The sequence below is a fragment of the Rattus norvegicus genome, chromosome 3 (assembly GCF_021556685.1).
Source record: "Rattus norvegicus strain SHRSP/BbbUtx chromosome 3, alternate assembly SHRSP_T2T, whole genome shotgun sequence".
In the NCBI taxonomy this organism is placed as follows: domain Eukaryota; kingdom Metazoa; phylum Chordata; class Mammalia; order Rodentia; family Muridae; genus Rattus; species Rattus norvegicus.
The window spans coordinates 37,926,428-37,933,967 of record NC_141536.1 but is presented as its reverse complement, the minus strand read 5'-3'; the positions used below and the strand labels follow the sequence as shown (position 1 = coordinate 37,933,967).

At 41.0% G+C, this 7,540-nt stretch overlaps 1 pseudogene; it reads right to left on the bottom strand.

Annotated features, from left to right (window-relative positions):
- Positions 1-2,455: 2,455 nt before the first annotated feature.
- On the bottom strand, positions 2,456-4,192 carry Dkc1-ps2 (dyskerin pseudouridine synthase 1, pseudogene 2; annotated as a pseudogene).
- Between the last annotated feature and the right edge of the window lie 3,348 nt (positions 4,193-7,540).

The window sequence follows — 7,540 nt, the reverse complement described above, 5'->3', positions numbered from 1 at the left end:
ACCATAACTACTACTAATTATACAGGTAACTGCATGGAATTCAATCCATTTTTTAAAAAATAAATGCTGCTTGTAGGTTCTCCACCTCTAAGGACACAAATAAGACTGAAAGTAAATGGATAGACTAAAACACAACATTGCCATGTACTAATATTAATCAAGAGAAATAAAATTATATACAACTGTAAGTATATGTGCATTTAATATCACAACATTCAAATACATAAAACGAATGTCAAATACTTAGAGGAGAGACACCCAGCGCAGTAGCTAAGGCCTATAATACTGCACCATCAACAGTGAACAAACTGTCAGAGTGAAAAAAAAAAAGAAAAAGAAAAGAATTTGTACCCTAGACCAAATGTACCTACAACATAAAAAACAGTCTGACTCACACCTGGCGAATCTCATTTCTGCCTCTGCCAGATCTCTGGAATAGATCGAAAGATTAGCATGAAACAAATTTTAACATACACTTTAAAACTTTTAATCAGCTTGAATTTTTTTTTCTAAGAACAAATCAGTAAAGCTAGAAATGAATAAAATTTGAAAGCTGCGGATCCATAGAAGTTTTTAAATTTCTGTATTGATTGTACAAAAATGTGTTTCACTGTGAGTTTTTTATGTCTATAGATCACATTAATTATGTGTAGCACCTTAGCCTCAGTGTAAACCCTTCCTCTTCCAAATAGTTCCATTCACTATATCCATTTTTTTCCTTTCTGACATGCACGAGTAAGTATAGACGATTTTTTAGATGCAATCCCCACTCACTTTTGCTCTGCCAGTCAAAGATTACTACCAATTAGTAAATCTAACAGGAATACTTTTAAAAAGCTACAAACTACATTCTCCCAGCAATGAACAAATTCATCCTTCAAAAGAAAACAAATATTAAAACAGGAAGATGTAAAATGCTTTGGCTTCCACAGCGAACACAGGTAGCCAGGTGGTGTTGGATAAATCCTATTGTACCCAACAGTGCACAACCACTAACCTACACTCCAAGGGCACCACCAGGTCAGCAAGGTCCATACTAGATACCAGAATAGAGCACTAATAGAGCATTGTCCCATTCTTATAGGACAATGGAAATAAAACTTCCCCAGTGAACATAGTTTAACTACATTCCTCTTACTCAGAGAAAGTTCTATACTATTTTATTTAGCAGATTTAATTTTTACCGATTTTTTTTTCAAAGCAAACTAGGATAAGACTATCTACAGCATACACAGTGGAGTACATACAACTACTCAGCTGTTAAAAGCAATGACTACATGAAATTGTTAGGCACATGGACAGAACTAGAAAATATCATCCTGAGTGAGGTAACCCAATCACAAAAGAACACACATGGTATGCACTCACCGATAAGTGGCTATTAGCCCAAATGCTTGGAATACCTAAGAAACAATTCACAGATCATATGAGGCTCAAGAAGAAGGAAGAACAAAATATGGATGCTTCAGTTCTTCTTAGAAGGGAGAACAAAATATTCATGGGAGGAAATGCAGGGACAAAGAGTGGAGCAGGAACTAAAGAAAAGGTCATCCAGAGACTGCCCCACCTGCGGATCCATCCCGTATGCAGCCACCAATCCCGGTGCCTATTACTGATGCCAAGAAGTGCTTGCTGACAGGAGCCTGATATGGATGTCTCCTGAAAAACTCTGCCAGAGCCTTACAGATACAGATGATGATACTTTCAGCTAACCGTTGGACTGAGCACAGGGACCTCAATGGAGGAGTTAGAGAAAAGACTGAAGTTGCTGCAAGGGTTTTGCAACCCCATAGGAAGAACAACAATATCAACCAACAAGAACAAACCTGAGCTTCCAGGGACTAAACCACCAACCAATGAATACACACGGGAGGGACCCATGGCTCCAGCCACACACACAGCAGAAGATGGTATTGTCCAGCATCAGTAGGAGGAAAAGCCCTTGGTCCTGTGAAGTCTTCTTTCCCCAATGTAGGAGAATGCCAGGGTGTTGAGGCAGGAGTGGGTGGGTGGGTGGGTGGGTGGGAGTGGAAGCATCCTCAGAGAAGCATGGGAGAGGGGGTACAGGAGAGGGGAGAAATGGGATAACATTTGAAATGTAAATACATAAAAAATCCAAGAAAAATAAAATTAAACAAAATGGCCATTAGTAAACAGCTGCAGACAGTTACTAAGCCGTGTTATGTCTAAGGGTTCTGCTTCCTCAAGCGAGCAGAGGGATTGGTGGGAAAAAAACTAACTGATTTTATATCTTATACCCTTCAAATAGGATAGGATGGGATGAAATGACCACACCAGGTAACCACTGAGGTCACAAGTGGAAGCTAAATTATACCAGAACTTTCTACTCTGTTTGGAGCCTCTCTTCTACTCCCTCAACAAAAAGTTCTTATTTTTCAGTAAGGTTTTTATTTCTCCTCCCAACTGGACACAATGCTTCAAGAAGTGGCTCTTATCATCGAGACATCTCTTTCACCACTTTCTTCCTTTTCTTTTTGGTGGTGTCACAGTCCCCATTTCCAGCCTCAACCCTAATTTCTATCACTGTTTGGGGCTTTTTATCCTCCTCCTCCCCCTCCTCCTCCCCCTCCTCCTCCCCCTCTCCCTCCCCCTCCTCCTCCCCCTCCTCCTCCCCCTCTCCCTCCTCCTCCTCCCCCTCTCCCCCCTCCTCCTCCCCCTCCTCCTCCCCCTCCTCCTCCCCCTCTCCCTCCTCCTCCTCCCCTTCATCCCACTTTCTTTTCCTTCTTCAACTGGGAAACTTCTAGAGGGGTCTCATCACTTTCACTCTCACTAACCTGCTTCTTTGTTAGCTTCAGCAACTGAGGGGCTTGTACCTCTGCAGCCACCAGGACTTTCTTGCCAGAATTAGCATAGTCAATCCTGTTTCCAGGTGGCAGGGCTATTGTGTGTGGGTTCCCCGTGCTTGTCCATAAGGGCCTGACTGCTCATCACCTTCTGCGTTGTCTTTGGATCTAAACTCCATTTGAGAGGATGAGGTTCTCTTTCCACGATCACCCTCTTTATCTTGGCTACTGTACCATGATCAAAGGTAGAAATCACTGGTGAAATCATCGATGCAATAGCCATGCAGATAGCTTCCCCCTTAGTGGTAATGACCTGTCTTCTAGTTGATTTCAATGCCATGACCTCATATCGAAGAACACAAGGACATGTGATCTGGGCTCCACAGCAGATTGCATTCACTGCCCTTTTTCATAATCAGATGTTTATGAGATGCCAACGGCTTTTCCAATAGGTAAACAATGCTCCCCAAATGTAATTCTCATCCTTATGGTTATCATACAGCCACTGAGCATCAAGTACATCATGCACTGTCAGCCTGTGGTTCTTTTCACTCGTGACTCAAAAACACACGCTCCAAATTTCCTGCGTCTGACCACTGATTTCCAGTAACTAACCAAGGTGTACGCATGGTGTCCGAATATAGGTGCTAGCTTCATAGCTGCCCCAAAAGATTTCGAACCTTCTTTCAGGATCATATTCTGTCATTTTGCTCTCATAGACAGTTCTCACTCGAAGCTGTCTCTTTATTGCAGCAATAAGTAGAGGTCACGGAAACAGGGCACCTGTCACTCTAGGGCCCTAGAAAGCTGAGTACCCTCTTCAATAGCTTTGTGCAGCCAGACAATTCCAACATACACTTTGCCTGCCCTGTGCTGTGATTTCAGCAAACGAATGGCTCGTTCAATGCACACAATTAAACAACCAGTCTCTTTGGAATCCAGTGTGCCACTGTAGCCTGTCTTTTCGACCCGAAGTATTTGTTGGATCCAGGCTACTACATCACAGGAAGAGGGATTAGAGGGCTTGTCAAGATTAAGGAAACCTGTAGCTCTCCCTGTACAGAGGATTTGAGCCACAAGGAACAGGTGGATAGTGCGTTGTCCTTCCATTACCTTATACTTCTTTAGTAATAAGGGCCACTGAGAAATGTGCAATTGAGCCACTTATAATTCTGGTTTGATAAATTCTTTAGCGTGTTGTATTTCAGCTTCATTTTATTGTAATGGTTTTTGGTCTTTTCTCTTTTAATGCTTCTTTGGGAAAATAGTTAGTTTGTGAGGCCAAACACTAGCTTAGCTTGGCTGGTAAAAGACTGTAGAACGTGTTGGCTTCCCTTTGGGTACTCCACGTGGCTTCTGTAGATATCCTCTTGCACTGTACCGCGCATGCGTATCACCCGAGCTACCACAAACTAAGAACTACAGACTCCTACTGTCTGAGACCCATCAGGTCGCACCACTCTTTATAAGTCTGGCTCATTTTGCTTAATGTTATTACTTCCAAAGCGGTCCATTTTCATAGAAACAATTTGATCTTATTCTTCTTTATTGTTATGATACTCTTTCTATTTTTCCAGAAGGACACTTCACTGGGGTGTATAAATAAGTTTTCTCTACATTTTCTTGACAATCTGTTTTTTTCCCCCTGAAACAGATTCTGACTGGGCTGTTATGATATTTCTCAGTGTAATTTTTCTTTAAAATATTTAAAATGTTATCATAGATTTAATTGTAATTTGTATCACTATTTTGAAAAGTATTTGTTCAATTATTCTATGAATATATTTACTGATTACTGATTTGGGGTCATTTAATAATTGAGGTTCTTTATTTATTCTCAATTTTACTAGTCTATCAGATCAATCACTGGCAAACATTTTTCCCATCCCATAAACTAACTTTTTTTACTCTGTTTCTCTATTTTTGGAAATGAGGAAGCTTTTAATTTTTTATTACTTTTATTTTGTATAGGATAGTCGATACCCCTCCCAGTCTACCCTCCCACAGTTCTTCATCCCATTTTCCAAACCCCCCACACCCCACTCCCATCTCCAAGAGGACGTCACCTCCCCCACTTCCACCACCTGCCAGGCTTCCCCAAGGCCTAGGGCCTCAAGTCCCTTGAGTTAGGTGCATCTTCTCTCACTGAGGCAAGACCAGGTAGTCTTCTGCTGCATATGTGTCAGAGGTCTTGAACCAGCTAGTGTATGCTGCCTGGTTGGTGGCTCAGTGTCGAGATATCTCAGGGGTCCATGTTATTTGAGACTGCTGGTCTTCCTATGGGGCTGCCCTCTTCCTCAACTTCTTCCAACTCTTTCCAAAATTAACCACAGGGGTCTCTGATTTCTCTCCATTGGGGGGAGGGATGTAAGTTATCTGCTTCTGTCTCAGTCAGCTACTTGTTGAGCCTCTCAGAGGGCAGCCATGTTAGGCTCCTGTCTGTAAGTGCATGAGTGAAGCCACGCACAGGAAATTAACTGGTTTTAGTACACTTCCCACTACTCTGAGAGTTTTCTTGAGAAAACAGTGGTGTAGCTTATTGATGGCACAGTTACAGACCAAATAGGTGACAGTATTCCCTAGGGGTATAGAAGAAGCCTGAAGAAGAGTTCTTCAGAAGGCTGTGTATGGATACAATGCATGGTACTGTATCATATATCCAGAACTCAAATTCCCAGAATTTAAAATGTGGAGATGGTAATGGTTTCACTGACTAGCAGCCCTAGATATCCAATATAAAAATTTTTGCTTCCTGTCTTCCTGACTGCATGTATTGCTGGCCCATATGCTTTGGATCCAGAAAAGAAAGTCTTTTGGCCAGGGTACAGAACAATTCTATTGTCCTGGAAGCTAAGACTGCCCTCTGGCAACTCTTGGCTTCTAATGTCATTAAGTCAACAGGCTATAAAGGAATAACAGTGTTAGGAGGGGTGATTGATCTAAACTATTAGGGTGAAGCTGGACTGCTTCTCTACATGGAAAAGCAATAAACAAGATTATATCTGGAGTGCAGGACATACTTTAGAGAATCTCTTGATATTGTCATACCCTGTGATTGATAAGGTGAATGGGAAACAACAACCCTTAACTGAGGCAGAATAACACAGGGCACAGACCCTTCAGGGATGAAGGTATGGCTCACCCTTCTAGTAAAAGAAATACTTGCTGAGGTACTTGGTAAGGGCGGAAGAGATACAGAATAGAAATTATAGAAATGAATTCATAAATGTCAGCTGTCCACTTGTAGAAATAATGACTTTAATTAAAAAGAGTGTTTCTGTCCTATTTTTATTAACATAATTCTACATACATATACAAGTATTAAGTTGAAATTTGAACTTTCCTCTATGTTTTCTTGTGGTGTAATATTAATTGAGATGGTATCAGTGGCAAAATAATATAAATGTGTTATCATATTTAAGTTATGAAATAATAGAAAAGAGACTAAATATTCCCCAAGGGAATTAGTTATATACTATAAAATATAAAAGCTCTTTGTGACTGCATATGGGATAGCTATGTTATGTTAGACAGACTTATGATCTTCTTATTCCTTTCATTTGGAATTAAGCATGAATCAAGGTGACAGAATTGAGTGCCAGATTGATAAGCGATGCGGTTATGATGGTTCGTTGTTGCTTTTGACTTGACAGCATGTGCAATCATGTAAGTAATAAATCTCTGCATATTCCTGTGAAGGATTTTCTTGATCAGATTATTTGAGTGAAGAAGAACCACCATCAATTGGGCTGCACCCTCTGGTGGCAGCTCAGATACGATGAGGGAAAACCACTTTATTTTAGTAAGATAAATCATGCTTGTTAGCTGTAGCTTAAAAATCATTTGTAATAAATAAAAAATGAGTATTGTTGATGTGAAATCTTCTCGGAAGTATTATCTCAGGGTCAGTGCATAGGAACTGTAGCCTGGAGGAGGTTGAGGCTAAATATGAAACAGTAGCTGAGCTTGGCACGTTATATTGATTTCAAGGACATGAAGACTTCATATACCAGAGCTCAAGATAGGCACTGTTAGAAGACAGGAGAGGCTATTGGTGAAGGCGCAGCCTCACTTGCAATGGAAAACTCAGGACTGAAGGGGTTATGAATAGAAGCTGAAGTGTGAAACCAGGAGAAGGAAGAAAAGGGCACCGCAAATACCATTGCAGTGGAGACACCAGGATATTAGATTTGCCAAGTCTGTGAGACATCCTTCAAGACACGGAGCAGGATGAAAAGGATGTGGCCTGACCGTATAAAACAAGCTGTGTGTGGTGTGGATGGCAGAGCCACGGGAGTGGAACTCCCAGTGACCTCTGGAGCCTAGAATTCTGTCAGTCGTCAGACACTGAGCTACAAGGTTTTAGAGCGACAATGCTAAATTTGTACTTTGGTTTTGGTTAAATGTGGTTGTTTTGCGCTGTTGCTTCTTCTCCTCTTTCTTAGAGTAAGAAATTGGTTAACTTCTTTTTATTTTTCTATTTTGCCAAAGCCTACGGTTTACACTTTGATGTAATATGTTCATGTACCAACTTTGACAAGGGGAGAATACCATGTTCAGCTCCTGCTATCAACTTGCCACACCATGAAAGAGAGAACTTTTGTTGAGGATTTTTCTCCATGGCTTTGGACTATGAGTTTGTCTGTGGAGATAATGTTGCTGCCTACAGCGATGATTTGTGAGTAGAATATGTAAGCCAAATAAACTCTTACCTCTTACAAGTTGCTTTTTTTTTT